The following is a 20,821-nucleotide window of genomic DNA, read 5'->3' on the forward strand; positions in this document are numbered from 1 at the left end:
TAAGCAACTTAGGGAGACCCTGTCGCAAAAATAAACAAACAAACAAAAGAATTAATTAATTATTAAAATGCCGGGGATGTGACTCAGTGACTAAGTGCCCCTGTTATTCATTCCTGGAAAGAAAAGAAAAATAATGATGTTATGTTGGGAAAGCAGCACTGATACTTGCTCATGGAAGATGTGGTGGTGTTAACAGTGGTAGAATGTAGAACAAACTTAATTAAAGCAAGTTCAAGCTACTGTGTCCATGAGTAACTCCTATCCCTGTCAGTACAGCCACTGCATTCCAGTGTTGGGTCAACACTGGAGTGGCCAAGGACAGAGAATGGTTGACATCTACAGAAAGAGCAATCCTATTAGTTGTTTCATGCCTCATACGTGGTGAATGGTCTCTGATTTAAGACACAAAGATCTACCCTTACTTTGTAATCTTGCATTCTCAACTCTGTGCCCTCCACAGCAGTTTTTTCTCATGTCTTCTAGTTGTGTCTCTTCCACTCACAGGACTAACTAGCTCAACCATTCCCCACTGTCCTTAGGAACTTGTAAACCTCTGCATTAGGAAATTTCTTGAAATTGACCAAATGCCAATTTTCCCCATTTGGATAGACTCCTTTTATAGCAAGCTTAGTGGTAACCCTAAGAAGGGGAACAGCAAAGTAGCAGATCATTTTAAGAAGGCACAAGCCAAGCTAAGAAAACTCTTCGGTAACTGAAGCCTAAGATTTTTCTCTTCATCAGTTAATTCTGGGGAAATATCCATAATGAGTTGTGAACTGAATGGGACAAATGTACATAGGAGTTTTAGACCAAGGCCCATGCAATTTCCTGTGTCCACTTTGCCTGTTTGGCCCAATACCAAAATGACTGTTTGTGTCTCACAGTTGATTGCTTCTGTGACTTTCCAATCTTATGCTCTGTTAGAACAGATAGCATCTAGCTCATGGGCAGTGTTCCAGTTAAATGGTTGCTTGTCCCATGTCAGGGGCTCAGTGCATTTGTCCACAGGCCCTTTATTTCAAACAGAAGGCAGTTTCTCTTCCATAGAAAGTATGACCTTTTAGAATGCAGATTCTCTGAGCTAGGACTCTTGTACTGTCAGTTGCAAGAATCTTTAGATCTTGCCCAAGTTTCAGGCATTCATCCAGCTTATTATTCATCAACAACTTATCTTTACTACAACATTGAATCCTGAGATGTGAGTTGGTGCACCCATGTTAATGTTTTCTCCCTAATTCAGCTTTACACAATATGATATCCTCAAGATGTACTTCCCTGCAGGTCTTCCCATCTCTTGGTTACATGTGAGCCAAGTCCCTAATTTCCCTAGTGTATAAGCAATTTTTTTTTTCCTGCTTTATCCTGCACAGGCTCTTCTCAGCCTACACTCTTATAATTGGCCTGCTAGCAAACCAGGTGGCAGGGGATGGGTATTGAGGAAGTTGACAGATAAATTTCAGGACATTTGCTCCATGGGTGGATTTTGCAGTCTCTTCAGGAAAAGAGAGGCTGCTCTGCTCCATCAGTGAGAACTTAAACACTGGAGTATTCAAAGAGACTTTACTGTTCAGGATTCCTAGGCTCATCTGCCCAGATTTCTTCACTCCATGTATCAGGGTCCTATTATTTTCTCATTAGGACCATGATTTCATATAGGAGAACCTATGGAAATTGTGTATTATGTCTCTTTTTCAGCTTTGCCATTCTTGGCAAGTAAATCCTCCACCTGGTACTTAACCCAAAATGCCTGTTCGTTAAGTAACTATGGTTTCTTTAGTTTGGCTGTGGAGAGCCTCTAGTTTTCAGAGTTGTGCTTGACTTGATTCTTTTCTGAATCTGATTCTATAATTTCCTTTTTCATGCTTCCAGAGCCTGTTTTAAAAGCCAGTCAACTTCAAAAGCTCTATAATTATCATTATTCTCAGACTATTGAAATGCCATGGTCGCTAAGTAACTGTCGTGCTTCACCTTTTGCCTGGCCCCCATCCTAACTGACCACTGGGAGAGTAACTGTGACACAACCACCTGTGCTGACTCAGTGATTCAGTTTCAGAGTCGCATAGTCTTCCTTGTGGCCACTCTGGTATGATACGTGTTCCCCTGAAAACAGAGCCTGAGGCAAATGATTTAGGCAGGTAGATTATTTGGAACTTATCATAGGGATAAGGAGTGATGAGTAGGGAAAGTAAACCAGGAAAAGACCGTAGAAAGAGGTGTGATTCAATCGACCATCACCTCCTTTAGGACACTCTGAAGTGTCTTATGAAATGTAACTCTGAACTGTTTTCATTTGCTGGGACTTATCCATGGCAAAAGTCTAATATTGGCCAACAGTATTCTTATGTGCATCAACTCAGGATCCCAGTTTGTGCAGCTATGAGTGCCAAATGAGTTCCATGTATTCTCCAGTTCTGAATTATCAGAGAAATCCCCAAGTTGGGAAAAAACTTTATAAGCATGAAACCTGCCCAGAAGGGAGAGTAAGAAATGGGATTGAAAGTGATACCATAGAAGCATCTGATAATTCATTTGATGCTCACAGCAAATGTCTGTGTTAGATATTCCTGTTATTCTTATTTTTTCAATTGAAAGACCAGATTCAAGCAGATACATTTCATCCAAGCTAAGTATTACTAACAGAGCCAAAATTTGAAGACAGGTCAATTTAACCCTATGGCTTCTTAACCACCACCCTATACTGTCTTTTCAGCACAAACAGATCCCAAATAAAGACAGAGAGCAGAACACGATGATTGTGAAAGAACTTTCCTTGAAAGCAGAAGCATTGCTGTCCCTTCCCCAAACAAGAATGTCTGACTAATCTTACTTTGTCCTTAGCATGGTATCAGGCCACTCACAAGCAGAGTATCTGAACTGCTGAGTGCTGCAGTCATCCTGTTACCATGAACCCAACCACAGGTCGCTGGCAGAGCTTCTGCAAAAGCTGCGATAATTCTGAGAAAACGCATATATTTCCTGTTACATTTTGTTCTGCCTATATTTCATTTGAAGAGCATTAAAAGGGTCCTGGATTTCTAGAAACTACAGCATTAATTGCTACTAATGGGCCTGATAGAGCCAATAAAAAGAGCAAAACAAACAAGAAATGGTACAACTATAGTTCTCTTTCCCAGAAATCATACTTACTGGGTACGACTAACTTTGCTGCTTTTGGTAAGATTTTTGAAAAACAGTTGATTACTATTGATGAATAGACTATAACCCAGTGGATACCACTTCTCATTTCTGTCAGATTCAGCAGGAAGCAACTCAGTGTCATTGTTTTCTCATCACTGGATAACAAATCAGCATCAGATGCTCATAGTCTTCCTGTGGTCTATTCTGAAATAGTCATGATGGCTAGCTGAAATCTTCCTTTAAATGGTACCCTAAAAGATTTAAGAATCCTCTTCCTTTGGACAGAGATGCTCAAACACATCTGGCTTAATAAAAGGATACAAGGAGGCAGAGGAATGGCCTTTGGATGGCTTTATAGATTCCCTTTTCCAGGATGGAATGTCTTGATTTTTGAGAACCTGTAGGATGGTTGAAATCACACAATATAAGCTTTATCTGAAGAGATAATGCAACAGAAAGTACATGGCAATAGTCATCAGGGAGGGACAGTAGCCTCAGAACCTCTCTGTGTATTTGAAGTTTGTCTCTGCTGTGGCCTGTCACCAGGTCCAGTTCCTACCTGATGTGTTTTTAGAATCATGCCAATTATCCTGATGGTAGTTTAAAGTGATATTGCAATTCCTGAAGTGATTGATGTCCCATGGAGGAGCCTCTATCCCCTCAATCTAGTCTAGACACCTAGCAAAGTGAACACAGAGATACCATTGTCAAGGTTGCTACCGACCTTCTTCTCTCCTTTAAGAAATTAAATACTTCAAACATTAGAGTTCAGTGTACAATTGCAGACAATCCAGCCTAGCATTTCCCAAACGCCCTTCTTTCATGTTTTTTGCCATACCCACATTTCATCAGTACTATTGTTATCTATATACGTTTTCATTTCTCCCTTTTTAAGTTTAGCATTAACATCTAGAAAATGATGTTTTATATACAAATTATATTTTAATGTACATTGAAGTAAATGCATAATAAATAATATGTTGCATATATCACCTAAAATCATCTTAACTGCCACCACTGCATACAAAAATCTCACCTTAGAAAATACTAGTCTCTGGTGCAGCCAATTTGGAAAGCAGTATGGAGATTTCTTGGAAATCTGGGAATGGAACCACCATTTGACCCAGCTATTCCCCTTCTCGGTCTATTCCCTAAAGACCTAACAAGAGCATGCTACAGGGACACTGCTACATCGATGTTCATAGCAGCACAATTCACGATAGCAAGATTGTGGAACCAACCTAGAAGCCCTTCAATAGATGAATGGATTAAAAAATGTGGCATTTATACACAATGGAGTATTACTCTGCAATAAGAAATGACAAAATCATAGAATTTGGAGGGAAATGGATAGCATTAGAGCAGATTATGCTAAGCGAAGCTAGCCAATCCTTAAAAAACAAATGCCAAATGTTTTCTTTGATATAAGGGGAGTAACCAAGGATAGGGTAGAGACAAAGAGCTTGAGAAGAAGATTAACATTAAACAGGGATGATAGGCGGGAGGGAAAGGGAGAGAGAAGGGAAATTGCATGGAATTGGAAGGTGAGCCTCAGGGTTATACACAATTACATATAAGAGGAAAGGAGGAGTAGGAGAAAAATTATATAAGTGGAAGAAACGATTTATAGTAGAGGGGGTGGAGAGAGAGAAGGGGAGGGGAGGGGAGGGGAGGGGAGGGGAGGGGGGATAGTGGAGAATGGGATAGACAGCAGAATACATCAGTCACTAGAAAGGCAATTTGTAAATCAATGGAAATGTAACTGATGTGACACAGCAATCTGTATACAGGGTAAAAATGGGAGTTCATAACCCACTTGAATCAATCTGTGAAATATGGTATATTAAGAACTATGTAATGTTTTGAACAACCAACAATAAAATAAAAAAAAAAACAAATTAAAACAATAAAAAAAAGAAAATACTAGTCTCCTCAAACATGCTTTTAAATGGAGAAACTGATGAAACAAGTGAATTTCCTAGAGTCACTGATCTAGCTGGTAGCAGGGCTGTGACTCTGCTCGGTTCTCTGGACTTGCAGTGCAGGCTGTTTCTTTTGCATCATGCTGACTCAACAGCATGAAGGAAGGGCATGATAAATGGGACAACATTAAAAACTTATTGCCCTTCTTGGCTCCATGTAGTGATTAAGGGTCTCTACAGATGTCTAAGCAAAAACAAAGCAACTCCACTGCCCCCCAGTTTCAGAGAAAAAAATTTCTTCTCGTCCATGTGTAATGATTTTAACAGATATTCTTCTCCTGTCCTGAGGTTTTCATCCTTCATCTTCACCCTCATCAGTGTTATCAGTCATCCTGTCTGTCAGTGGTAGTGTGATCTCTTCAAAATGGGGCAAAGGCCAATATGTTGCACCTTGTCTGAAAATAATCATCTCTTTTCACAGAATTTATGAAGTGCTTTGCAATTTTTTAAAAGCCTTTTCTTGAGCTTTATCATGTTCAGTTCCCACAGCACCCTTATGTGCTCAGCTTTTGAAGATGTTTCTTCAGGATTGCATGCTAGCACCAAAAAAAAAAAAAAAAAAAAAAGGAATCCACCACAACCACAACAAAGGAAAATTTAAAACTTATTGAAAATCAACCATGAAAATATCCCAATATCTATTTTACTGTATTCCTCTTTGAATATACATTTGCATTCTTGGCATGAGTGATGTAAGTGCATTGTGTAAGTGCAAGCTATGCTAAGAAATGAACCTTTTTTCAGTAAAATGCTTCATTTTATCCTTTATCTTAAATGATAGGCTCATGAAAACTGTCAGCGTAGTCAATTCAACATTCCAGCCTTCGACATGTAGAATAAAAAGTGACATCCTCTTGATTAGAATTAATTTCTTTGCCATGGAAGAACATGCAATATCCATCTCCCTAATGCTTCTGAAGTCCTTGGAATAATAGATAAGGCAATGAAAGTAAATAAACAATGCTCTTAAGTGGGGGCAAGATTTTTTTAAATCTAGATTTACGGTAACTCTGCAGAAAACAAACAAACAAACAAACAAACAAACCCTGAACACACACCCGAAAGAAAAACAATGTTGAAGACCAAAGCCACTATCTTCAGTAATCTAATCATTATTAATGGTGTTGACCCAGGGAAGATATGGGATTCAATCAGGTAGTGTGGACAGGGCACGCTTATCCCAAGCCCCACTGGGTAGTCTCCCTTGAGTAAATCTCCCTAAAAATTGCATTAGAAAGTTCAGCAACTCTTAAAATTTACTAGTAAATTACATCTGCAGTATGCCATGGGGAAGCTTGATGCCCTTGATAGCTCATGTAACTCTCTATCATCACCTCAATCACATCGGATGGCTTGTTCACCTTGACCTGACCTAAGCTTGCCTGTTGATGTGTCGAACCACAAGCTTTATTTGTGGAAATGATTCCCAAAGACTTTCAAATGATTGCATTTAAAAATATACGGCAAGTTTCTTACCTTCCACGTTTGAGTTCACAACATGCAAACATGAACTGTGGTCTCCTATGACTTCACTTCATTCCACTACTCTCCAGTATCCAGTACATTCCTAGGCCTCCTTTTCCCCAGTGCTGAGTCAGTGTGCTTACATAATTAAGACTGACCTACATAAAATATGGAAGCAAAAATCTGCTCTAAAATGCCCCTTTCAAAATCAAAAACTGAGTCGGAGGAGAATATTTTAACACATACAATCTTAAAATGTGTTGACATTACTCACATATAAAATCATTAAAAACTAAGAAACACCTGTAGCACTTGTGCAAATGATGCAATCAGCACACTGAATAAAATGTACAAATTGTTGAGAAGCACATGAAAAATTATATAACATATAATCAAAAAATACACATTTTAAAATGAGGTTACATTTCTTATGTAATAATTGGTTGAGGATATTTTTTAAATAAGAATTCTTACTGTCAAGTATAGGATGAGGAATCAAATTCTCAATATGTGGGTATGAAAATTAGTCTGATCTTTCTAGAAGGCAATTTAGCAATACATATGAGTCATCATAATGAGCAACTCAATTTTATACAATAATTCCACTTTTAAAAATTATCGTGAGGAAGCAACAGATATGGTACAATGATTTCTTTCAGGAGTTCTTCATTTTGCTGCAAATTTAGAAACAATCAATACATTTATAATTAGTGAACTGATTAAATAAATCATGTCACACTACTATATAAGCTACAATACAACTAAAATAATAGTTTAGAAAAAATCAAAATGTTTATATACAAAATTGTATATAAAATTGTATATAAAATCTATCAAATATATTTTACATATATTTGATATAATAATTTAAGCTGTAAGACAATTCACAAAAAGGAAAATTTTGTACTTTTTTATAAATTAAATACTTTTATTTTGAACATGTATAGTTTCATAATCATATTCAAAGCATGTATATCATAGAGTCATCCTAGGAGGATCAGCATCTCATATATTCATGTATTATGTAATTGACTTTATATTACATTTCCAATTTTTCCAATGTGTTTCATGGGAACACTCGGCCAGATTGGTGTATTCATGTGTTGTTATCAGAACAGAGCTCTTTCCATTTATTTGGATGGTCCACAAGAAGCTAATGATGGCACTATGTAGTTGATGAGAAATCCTCACAGATGTTAGCCTAACACACCAAAGCCATCTGAAAAGTTATTATCTCAAGTGTGCTGTGTATATTTTTAACAGTGGCAGAGTAGGAGAACAATATCTATGGAGGATTCTGATACTCACAGGATGTTTTCATCTTCATAAGTCAATAAACAGACAATGGAAGCAGATGTCCTTCAGATGCAGGTGGCTCATTCTGCACAAATAACTCATGGCCTGAATACCAGACCCCACTCCAGTCTTAAATTCTTTTATCAGGGCCCATGTAATCCTGAGGCAATGATTCAGATGTCGTGGCCTAAATGATGAGTAGTGAGAGGTCCTGTACTTAATTTTCTAGAGCCATTTTCTCCATGAAAACCATGCTCTGGGTAGATTTCTATAGGTCCCTAGAGAATTTAGCAATTCATTGCATTTGCTCTACTATATTAAAATAGGCAGTCCATTGGGTACTACCTATATTTCATTCCAGAGTTCAATAGAACACTCCATTCAATCCAGAAGAAATTCACAGTCATCTTTCTTTTACATGAAGCTTTGAATCAGTAGTCCGTTTAAGTTTTACCCCCAAGTGTATGGAGATTCTTATCTGCAAGACCACTAGTCTTTGGGCAGTGATCAAAATTATGCTTCAGACAAAAAGGAAAAGAAAATAATGCTATGGATACTGATTTCCTCTGTAGAAAGGCAAGTATCTTTAAGAACACTGATATACAAACACTTTTGTTTTTTTCCCTTTTTTTTCAAAGTGATCAGACTCATACATTTCTATGTCCCAGGACTTAATAGAGAAACAGTTGGAGATGCAAGCTTACCAGATGCATTTAATATTACAGTATGACTGTTTTTGAGATTGAAGCTTATTAGACAAATAAGTGAGTCTGAGACTAATAGTACCATTCTTTGTCTAGAATAATGGACTGTGAAAGATATTACTCATGCCTGGAGGAAGGGATGTATAGTTCAGAAGCGTAGAGGCAAATGATAGCCAAATATACATGCTGAGATCTCCATCATTTAGAGTAACATTCTTAGATGTTCATACTCTACATATGTCTCTCCATTCCTTCTTAATATTAGACAGGCTTAGAAAATAATACAAAATTGAGAACTATAACCAGTGGAGAAAAACGTCTTAGGGAATCAGCTAGTACACAGGGCACTATTTCATTTTGTGTGCTCCTGCCCTTGGCTTTGACATAGAGATGAGCTGTTTCAGATGATGGAGATTCAAGGCATGTATATTTGAACAGCGATGAAGCCCCAGATACACACGCATTATGATATCGACTTTATGTTACTTTGCCTTCAGGCGATCAGATCTCAACCTCCCATCTTTATTCCAAGGGAAATGGTCAAACTCAATTTCACAGGTAAAACAAAGTCAGTTTTCACCACAATGTAGCCATTTATAAACAGGATGCCTTGCCTTGAAATAGAAAGTGCTTTATTCTTACACAAAAGGTCACAGACATGTGGCCTCAATATTGTTTTATGTTCTGTTGGCAATAAAGTATTTTCTCCATTTGAAAACTAAATGTTGAGCACAAGTTAGGAAAATTGCCAATCTTGTCCTTGTTAACTGAGCTGAAATTTATTCCTAATATTTGTTCTGTTATAATTTAATAGCAATTTAACAATATCCAACTTCCTTTTAGTGTTTTGCATCAAAGTATAATAAAAATATATGGTAAAGGGGCTTTTAGCAGGGGATAAAAACTTTATGAGCATAAAGTCTCTGTTTAAATGCTTGTGGATGCTTATTTAGCTGTTTTTCTTCATTAAATATGAATTATAGCTCTTTAAATGCTGATTTGGAAATCAGGAAGGTTTAGTTTTACTCCACTGCTTTATATCCACGGGCAACATAAATCTATTTAAAAGCTGATTTAAGAAAGCAACTTGGGGAAGCAAATTGCTGGTGATTTGGTCCCTTGAATTTTGCATCCTACATAATCAGAATCAGGTTGTACTGAGCACCAAAAATGTTTATTTGAATGTGGTTGTATAAGACAATGATATCTTTTTTTAAGAGATAGATAGAGAGAGAATTTTTTAATATTTATTTCTTAGTTTTTGGCGGACACAACATCTTTGTATGTGGTGCTGAGGATCGAATCCTGGCCTCATGCATGCCAGGCAAGCGTACTACCGCTTGAGCCACATCCCCAGCCCCTAAGACAATTATATCTTAAAAGGAATATATAGGTAGTGCTGAAGTGCAGGACCTACTTGCAAAACTATACACATGTGAAGCATTTAACACTTAAATGATGATTGGTCAAGGATGGATAGAGTAGGCAGAGACTGGTTAGAGACAACCCATCCAATGGCGGGTTTTTATTTTTTTTCCAAAGAATCCGTACATTGACTTTTTTTTTATTATTTTATTGTTGGTTGTTCAAAACATTACATAGTTCTTAATATACCATATTTCACAGATTGATTCAAGTGGGTTATGAACTCCCATTTTTACCCTGTATACAGATTGCTGTGTCACATCAGTTACATTTCCATTGATTTACAAATTGCCTTTCTAGTGACTGATGTATTCTGCTGTCTATCCCATTCTCCACTGTCCCCTCACCCCTCCCCTCCCCTCCCCTCCCCTTCTCTCTCTCCATCCCCTCTACTATAAATCATTTCTTCCACTTATATAATTTTCCTCCTACTCCTCCTTTCCTCTTATATGTAATTGTGTATAACCCTGAGGCTCACCTTCCAATTCCATGCAATTTCCCTTCTCTCTCCCTTTCCCTCCCGCCTATCATCCCTGTTTAATGTTAATCTTCTTCTCAAGCTCTTCGTCTCTACCCTGTCCTTGGTTACTCCCCTTATATCAAAGAAGACATTTGACATTTGTTTTTTAAGGATTGGCTAGCTTCACTTAGCATAATCTGCTCTAATGCCATCCATTTCCCTCCAAATTCTATGATTTTGTCATTTCTTATTGCAGAGTAATACTCCATTGTGTATAAATGCCACATTTTTTAATCCATTCATCTATTGAAGGGCTTCTAGGTTGGTTCCACAATCTTGCTATCGTGAATTGTGCTGCTATGAACATCGATATAGCAGTGTCCCTGTAGCATGCTCTTGTTAGGTCTTTAGGGAATAGACCGAGTAGGGGAATAGCTGGGTCAAATGGTGGTTCCATTCCCAGCTTTCCAAGGAATCTCCATACTGCTTTCCAAATTGGCTGCACCATTTTGCAGTCCCACCAACAATGAACAAGTGTACCCATTTCCCCACATCCTCGCCAGCACTTGTTGTTGTTGGACTTCTTAATGGCTGCCAATCTTACTGGAGTGAGATGGTATCTCGTACATTGACTTTTTATTGGAAAATATTGATAGTAATAAAATTACAACTCCAGATGCAAAAATACATTTGATTCATAACCTTAATACTAAAACAAATCATTTTTGTTAATACAATATTAAAGTAATATTTAGAATACATTAAGTTTTATTTTTGTGCACCATATTTAGGAATATGGACTCTTTGAGATCAGGAGTAATCTAATTCAGGCTACCAATTCCAACTCTTCCATAGGCCAAAGTAGTTTAGGTGCACATATCACTTTATTTTGAGACCACCGCCGTCATATTATCCAAAGTCTCATCAATAATCATCAATAATTAATAGAATTAAAGAATGCTGTGTGGTATTGACATTGTTGTTCTAAGAGTTTCCTCATTCTCAGTGACACAAACTGATTTGCTTCTCATTTGCCTGAAAAAGAAAAATTGCCTTTCTGTGCACCATGTACTGACAAGCAGTAACTCTTCTCATTCCATCACTTCAAGTCAAATTCTGGCTAAAATTTAAAAAATAAAAATAAAATAGGAAAGGGAGGGATTTCTTAGTGTATGCTCCCTGCCTTTCTCTCCCTCCCTCCCTCCCTCTCCCTCTCTTCCTCATTTTCTCCCTCTTTCCTTCTCTCTCCCTCCTTCCATTGCAAAAGATAGTATTTATGTTCTTTCTTTTGTGATTTTAATAACCAAGTGTTCAGTAATGGATCTCCTGAGCCTATCAATTTCAACCAAACACACACACACACACACACACACACACACACACACACACACAGAGTTTGTGACAGCAACTTCAGGCAGCTTTTTGTTTGGTTTGTCCATAAATGACCTTTGCCAATCCACAATAACACAGGTAGACCTCAGGCGCACCTTTTAGGAAATGAGTGAAAGATAGAAGAGGCACATTTTCAGAGGCTTCTATTATTGACTAACAAGCAAGGATCAATCATTCAGTTAAGTCAATTCTATTTTGCTTTAAATCTTTTTTTTTGTTTTTAATTGGAAGAAGAAGGAGAAATTTATACAGTTGATAACATATCAAAGAACTGAACTTCTTAGGAATAGCCAAAATGGTTCAGAAGTCAAGCTGAAAAACAGCATTTAGAAGAAAAATATGGAAATGTGTGAAGCCAGTTTTGTAATTGGCAACTACAGTAATCTTAAAGTGAAATTCACAACGTATGAGATTCAAACGAATAGGGAGCCATCAATAGGTGTGGCATGATGGTTGCAGAAGTTATTTCAGGAAAAAATGATTATAAATTTCTTCTTTCTGTTCAATCTGAATCACTCTAGTCATATTTTAAAATAAATTCACCTTGCTTTGCATGTCAAAACTAGCAGGGTTGTTCTGACTAAAATACTATCTTTAAGATAAGAAACAGAGAAATGCAGTTTGAGGTAATACAGAAATAGAAGTGAAAAGACACAGTTTGTAAACATCAAATTACTGAAAAGAACAAAGTAATAAGTTTTCAATAACTATTAAACATTGATGTCAATTTGCTAAGTTAAATAACAATTCTTTGAATATTACTCTTTAAATTCTACTCCTCCTGAAATAAAAAGTGTTTTTTTTTTTTTTTTTTTTTTTTTTTTTTTTTTTTTTTTTATGGAGAATCAAAGCTAAAGAAGTTAATTAGTAACTTAACAAAGGTCATAATGCTAATACCTATGAATTTTCCTCACGAACTAGAAGAATTTGGTCAATTCTACTAATAGTGATAAGACATTTTCACCACATATGCATGTATTTATATATCTAAGTGCATGTATTTTATATTTGACTTACAGCCCCACATTATTTCATAAAAAACTTGAGGTAGTTATAAAAATCATTGTAATTTAGTATTTCTTCAGTATCAACTGAGCCTGATATATGCTTGCTACTAATATTACCTTACATGAGATCTGCATTTACAGTACAGATTGGGGTAAGAAGCAATAAGGGCAGGTGAGTATAGAATGAGGCACGCAGAAAATATCCATGTGTATACTGGTGAGGACAGTAAATCAAATATAATATTATGATTTGCTTCCTTCTTTTGAATTCTGCATTCCTTCAAAGAAGAATTTCAGCAAGGGATGTTAATATCAGTTGGGGAACCAAAAAATTGTTGAGAATAGGACCTAACATAGAAACAGAAAAGGTTCAATGAACTGATATCAACAATACACAATATCTTTGGACCATTTTGATTTTTAAAAGAAATTTTAAACTTATTTTTAAATTTCTCTTAAAAATTTGTTTCTTCTTGCACTGTTGTGATTACATTAATATATTATAAATTATGAAAGAAAAACACAAATATATTATCGCTAAGAGCTTTGCTCTTGAGATCTATCCACACTAGCCTGCGTGGAATCCAGGCTCACAGTAGGCCCAGGTCCATCCTGCCAACAGCAGACACAAGCCAGAGCCCAACCTCTGGCACATGACCACCTCTTCTGACCAACAGACTACCACAGGAGGTCAGGCCCAGACCAGATCAGCACTCAGCAAATTGCACAGGACCCAGGTCCAGAAGAGGTCTGAGTTCATCCCCCCACCGGGAACCCAAGCCTAACCAACTTCCATCTTGGGACACTGCAGTCATTGCTATAGCCTTCCGAAGGCAGTAGCCCCTATGGTCTTGACAACAGACAGGGCCTAGAAGCTGCTGCATCTGAGAGCAGGCATCCCAGAGAGAGTGTAAGGCCCACTCTTTCAGACCCATCTATGTAAGACATTGCACCTATCTTGGGGAACCATCACTATTATCTTGAGTTACCTCAGCTATTTCTGCCACCACCATTGGTTGCAGTAGCATATATTGAGGGGCACCAGTAGGGTCTGGAAGCCCAACGTCAAGGTGAGATACAGACAATCTGCATGGGTACTAAAAGAATATAGGGTAGAAACTGTAATATCTCAGATCCAAACTGCAAGAAAAAAAGTCACATAGATAACATGGTAAAACAAGGGAGGAAAGTGCCCCTAACAAAGTAGGATACTACAATAACAGAACCCATGGACAGTGAGGTTGACGAAATGTCAGAGAAGGAGTTCTAAAGGTTCACAATTAAAATGATCTGTGAACTAAAGAATGACATAAATGAGCAAATACAGGCAAAAATTGATCACTCCAACAAAGAGATAAGAGAGCAAATACAGGTAGCAAAAGATTATTTCAAGAAAGAGATAGACTCTGAAAAAAAAAAGACAGAAATCCTTGAAATGAAGGATACAATAAATCAAATAAAAAACTCAGTGGAAAGCATAACTAACAGAGTAGATCACTTGGAAGAAAGAATGTCAGATAATGAAGACAAAGTATACAATCTGTAAAATAAAGTTGATCACACAGTGAAGATAGTAAGAAACCATAAACAGAACATCCAAGAATTATGGGACAGTATCAAAAGATCAAATCTAAGAGTAATTGGGATAGAGGAAGGCACAGAGTTTCAAATCAAAGGAATGCACAATCTCTTCAATTAGATAATAGCAGAAAATTTCCCAAGCATGAAGAATGAATTGGAAAACCAAATATAAGAGTCTTAAAGGACACCAAATGTACAAAATTACAACAGATCTACACCAAGGCACATTACAATGAAAATGCCTAGCGTACAGCATAAGGAGAGAATCTTAAAAGCCGCAAGAGAGAGGAATCAGATCACATATAGGGGGAGACCAATTCATATCTCAAGATAATTTTTTAACCCACACCCTCAAAGCCAGGAGATCATGGAATAATATATACCAAGCTCTGAAAGCAAATGGATACCAAACAAGAATCTTATATCAATCAAAATTAAGCTTTAGATTTGATGATGAAACATGATAAACATGATAAACAAAAGTTAAGAGAATTTACAACTAGAAAGCCTGCACTACAGAACATCCTCAGCAAAATATTCCACAAAGAGGAAATGAAAAACAATGACGAAAATCAGCAGAGAGAGGTATTATACTTAAGGAAAATCTAATCAGAACAGAAACCAAGTCATGTTTAATTCCAAAAATGCCTGGGAATACAAATCATGTCTCAATAATAACTCTGAATGTTAATGGCCTAAACTCACCAATAAAAAGACATAGACTAGCAGATTGGATCTAAAAAAAAAAGACCCAACAATATGCTGCCTCCAAGAAACTGATTTCATAGGAAAAGACATCCACAGACCAAGGGGAAAGGTTGGGAAAAATCATAACACACACATGGACTGTGGAAGCAAGCAGGGGTTTCCATCCTCATATCAAATAAAGTAGACTTCAAACAAAAGTTAATAAAAAGGGATAAAGAAGGATGCTATATACTGCTCAAGGGAACCATATACCAATAAGACTTAACAATTATAAATATATATGCCCCAAATAATGGAGCATCTACGTTGATCAAACTAACTCTTTTCAAGTTCAAGAGTCAAATAGACCACAACACAATAATTTTGGGTGTCTTTAACACACCTCTTATATCACTGGATAGATCTTCAAAGCAAAATCTGAACAAAGAAACTACATAAATCTATAATACAATCAATAACTTAGACTTAACTGACGTATATAGAATATTTCATATTTCAGTGAGAGAATACACTTTCTTTTCAGCAGCACATGGATCCTTCTTTAAAATAGAACAAATTTGCCACAAACCAATTCTTAGCAAATATAAAAAAAAGTAGAGATACCACTCTGCATTCTATTAGATCATAATGGAATGAAATTAGAAATCAATGATCAAATAAGAAATAAATGCTACTGCAATAACTGGAGACTAAATAATATGATAGTGAGTGAACAAGGGGTTGCAGAAGACATCAAGGAGGAAATTTTTTAAAAATTTAAAAGTAAACGACAACACAGATACAACTGATCAAAATTTCTGGGATACTGTAAAGGCTTTTCTAAGAGGAAAGTTCATTGCATGGACTTCATTCCTTAAAAGAAGAAAAAGTCAACAAATAAATGACTTAACATTACATCTCAAAGCCATAGAAAAAGAAAAACAAACCTACATCAAAGCAGTAGAAGACAGAAAATAATTAAAATCAGAGCTAAAATCAATTAAATTGAAACAAAAGAAACAATTGAAAAAAAATTGACAGAACAAAAAGTTGGTTCTTTGAAAACATAAATAAAATTATCAGACTCTTAGACATGCTAATGAAGAGAAAGAGAGAGCAAACTCAAATTACTAACGTATGGGAGAAAAAGGAAATATCATGTCAGGCACTACAGAAATACAGAAGATATTTAGAAATTATTTTGAAAACTTGTATTCCAATAAATAGAAAATATCAAAGGCATCAACAAATTTCTAGAGTCATATGATTTGCCCAAATTGAATCAGGAGGGGATACACAATTTAAACAAATCAATTTCAAGTGACGAAATAGAAGACAGCATCAGAAGTCTACCAACCAAGAAAAGCCCAGGACCAGATGAATACACAGCTGAGTTCTATAAGACCTTTAAAGAAGAACTAATACCAATACTCTTCAATTTATTTCAGGAAATAGAAAGAAGGAAAACTTCCAAACTCATTCTATGAGGTGAATATGATCCTGATTCCAAAACCAGGCAAAGACATATCAAAAAAAGAAAACTTCAGACCAATATCACTAATGAACATAGCTGCAAAAATTCTCAATGATGGGGCTGGGGATGTGGCTCAAGTGGTAGCGCGCTCGCCTGGCGTGCGTGCGGCCCGGGTTCGATCCTCAGCACCACATACCAACAAAGATGTTGTGTCCGCCGAGAACTAAAAAATAAATATTAAAAATTCTCTCTCTCTCTCTCTCTCTCTCTCTCTCTCTCTCTCTCTCTCCTCTCTCTCTATCTTAAAAAAAAATTCTCAATGAAATTTTAGCAAATTGAATACATAAACATGTCAAAAAGATAGTGCACCATGACCAAGTGGAACTCATCCCAGTGATGCAAGTTTGGTTCATCATAGCTAAATCAAAAAATGTAACTCATCTTTATCAATAGACTTAAAGATAAGAATCATATGATGATCATCTCAATAAATGCAAAAAAAGGCATTAGACAAAATACAGCACCCTTCAAGTTTAAAACACTAGAAAAATTAGAGATAACAGGAACATATCTCAACATCATTAAGGCTATCTATGCTAAGCACCAGGCCAACATCATTCTAAATGGAGAAAAATTGAAGGCATTCCCTCTAAAAACTGGAACAAGACAGGGATGCCCTCTTTCACCTCTTATATTTAACATAGTTCTTGAAACATAGGCCAGAGCATTTAGACAGTTGAGAAAAATTAAAGAGATACACATAGAAAAAAGAAGAACTCAAATTAGCACTATTTGCTAATGATATGATTCTATACCTGGAAGACCCAAAAAATTCCACCAGAAAACTTCTATAATTAGTAAATGAATTCAGCAATGTAGCAGGATATAAAATCAACACCCATAAATCAAATGCATTTTTGTATATCAGTGTAAGTCCTCAGAAAGGGAAATGAGGAAAACTACCCCATTTACAATAGCCTCAAAAAATAAAATAAAATAAAATACTTGGGAATCAAATTAACAAAAAAGGTGAAAGACCTCTACAACAAAAACTACAGAATGCTAAAGAAAGAAATCAAAAGAGACCTTAGAAGATGGCAAAATCTACCTTGCTCTTGGATAGTCAGAATTAATATTATCAAAATAACCATACTACCAAAAGCACTATACAGATTTAATGCAATTCCAATCAAAATCCCAATGGAATTCCACATAGAAATAGAAAAAGAAATCATAAAATTCATCTGGAAAAATAAGAGACCCAGAATAGCTAAAGCAATCCTTTACAGGAAGAGTGAAGGAGGTGGCATCACAATACCAAACCCTAAACTATACTACAGAGCAAAAGTAACAAAAACAGCATGGTATTGGCACCAAAAAGACTGGTAGACCAATGGTACAGAATAAAGGACACAGAGACTAACCCACAAAATTAAAATTATCCTATATTAGACAAAGACACCAAACACATGCATTGGAGAAAAGATAGCCTCTTCAACAAATGGTGCTGGAAAAACTGGAAATCCATATGCTACAAAATGAAATTAAACTCCTGTCTCTCACCATGCACAAAACTCAACTCAAAGTGGATCAATGACTTAGGAATAAAACCAGAGACCCTGCATCAAATAGAAGAAAAAGTAGGCCCTAATCTCCAACATGTGGGATTAGACCCCAACTTTCTTAATGAGACTCCTATAACACAAGAATTAAAATTAAGTATCAATAAATGGGATGGATTCAAACTGAAAAATTTCTTCTCAGCAAAAGTAACAATAGTGAGGTGAATAGAGACCTACATCTTGGGAGCAAATTTTTACCCCTCACATCAGATAGAGCACTGATCTCTAGGGTATATCAAAGAACTCAAAAAGCTAAACGCCAAAAATCAAATAACCAAATCATAAATGGAATAAGGATTCGAACAGATACTTCTCTGAAAAGGATATACAATCAATCAACAAATATATGAAAAAATCATCTCTAGCAATTAGAGAAATGCAAATCAAAACTACAGTCAGAATGGCAGCTATTATGAAGACAAACAACAGTAAGTGTTGGTGAGGATGTGGGGAAAAAGGCACACTCATACATTGCTGGTGGAACTGCAAATTGGTGCAGCCAATATGGAAAGCAGTATGGAGATTCCTTAGAAAACTGGGAATGGAACCACCATTTGAGCCAGCTATCCCTCTCCTTTGTGGATACCCAAAGGACTTAAAAACAGAATACTACAGGGACACACCTACATCAATGTTTATAGCAGCACAATTCACAAGAGTTAAACTGTGAAACCAACCTAGATGCCCTTCAGTAGATGAATGTATTTTAAAAATGTGGCACATATACACAATAGAATAGTACTCAGCAATAAAAGAAAATAAAATCATGGCATTTGCAGGTAAATGGATGGAATTAGATAAGATAATGCTAAGTGAAGTTAGCCCATCCCAATAAGCCAAATGCTGAATATTTTCTCTAATATTAGGAGGCTGATTCCTAATGGCATAAGGAGGGGGTGCATGGGAGGAATAGATGAACTCTAGATAGAGCAGAGGGGTCAGGGGGAAGGGAGGGGACATGGGATTAGAAAAGATGGTGGAATGTGATGGACATTTTTATCCAAAGTACAGGTATGAAGACATAAATTGGTGTGAATATACTATGTATACAACCAGAGAGATGAAAAATTAGAGCTTTATATGTGTAATATGAATTCCAATGCATTCCACTGTCATATATAAATTTTTCAAATTATATATATTTATAAAAATAAAAAGAATCAAGAATCAATAAAAAAGAGCTTTGCTCTCTTTATCTCTGAATGTACATCTTCAATGTTTTAAAACTGAGTCATAGTGTCCACAATTTTTAATTTTCTTTTCCTTTTTGTTTCATTCGTTCTCCCTTTTTTTTAAACCTTGTTTCAGTGCTGGGTATCAAATTGATGCCCTCATGCAAGCTAGGTAAACGTGCACCGGAGAAAAGATAGCCTCTTCAACAAATGGTGCTGGGAAAACTGGAAATCCATATGCAACAAAATGAAATTGAACTTTATTAAAATTAAATTTTATTAAAAATTAAGTTTAGTTTTATTAATTTTATTAAAAATTAAATTTTATTTATTTGTAAGTCCTTGATCCACTAACTTCTACCTTACCTCTGACAATGCCACCCAGATTACTTTGCATTTACCATACACTATGTAATGAAGTTCTTTTTAGAATATAGACTTTTAGCAAACAGCATTTAATGTGGACTAGATACTGCAAAAGATGAGTTAGATCCAGATTAGCTGAAAAATAATTATAATCTTTTAAAATCTCTAAATAGACATACATCAAGGACAAAAGAAGTGATAATTTCTATATCACCAGTGCAGGGTAAGTCTCATAAATCAATACTAGTAAAGATTTGTAATTATTTGGAGAAGGGGCTATTCAGTTGGAGAGGACAGCAAATCTAGATTCCAAAGACTTCAACATGGAAGCAATAACTGAAAAAGGAGGAGAAGGTGAGTTGATGAGAAGAGAGATGAGGCCTGAGAAAGGTTCTGTGGAAGCAGGAGTACTCCTCTACCTCAATTTATGTGGGAGTCATTAGGGCCATTGATGGAACATTATTGGTGACTTTTCATAATATGTATAATAGGATTTCACTTTCCTGTCCCTCAGAAGTGTGACTGGCTTTGACCAGTAAAATGCACACAGAAGTAATATGAATCCCTTCTGAGTAGAAGCTTTAATAACTGTTTTGTAATTTACCACATTTTCTTGCCCTAGGTTTTGGAGACTTGGCAAGAGAGGTTCTGACAGCTTGTGAGTGACCACAAGAAACAAAAGTTCCAAATAATCTTACAGGCATATGGGACAAACAAAACAGAAACTTCTATTGTTAAAAGCCACAATAAATCCATGGAGAGGCAAACATTTGGAAGGCATGTGAAGAATGAAGAAGCCAATAAAGAAAAGAGAAAAACATTTATAAAGATAGAGAACAGCTAATAGGGAAAGGGTGGTTTCCAACATCCTATAATTACTGATGAAGAAGGATGCAGAAGAGAAGGTTGAAGAGGATAAAGAATAAAATAAACAAGAAATCGGTACCTATGAGCCAGGGGCAGTGGCATACGCCTGTAATCTTAATGGCTATGGAGGCTGAGACATGAGATCATGAGTTCAAAGCCAGCCTCAGCAACAGCAAGTGAGACT

Source organism: Spermophilus citellus (genome assembly GCF_964194105.1).
Source record: "Spermophilus citellus genome assembly, chromosome: 1".
In the NCBI taxonomy this organism is placed as follows: domain Eukaryota; kingdom Metazoa; phylum Chordata; class Mammalia; order Rodentia; family Sciuridae; genus Spermophilus; species Spermophilus citellus.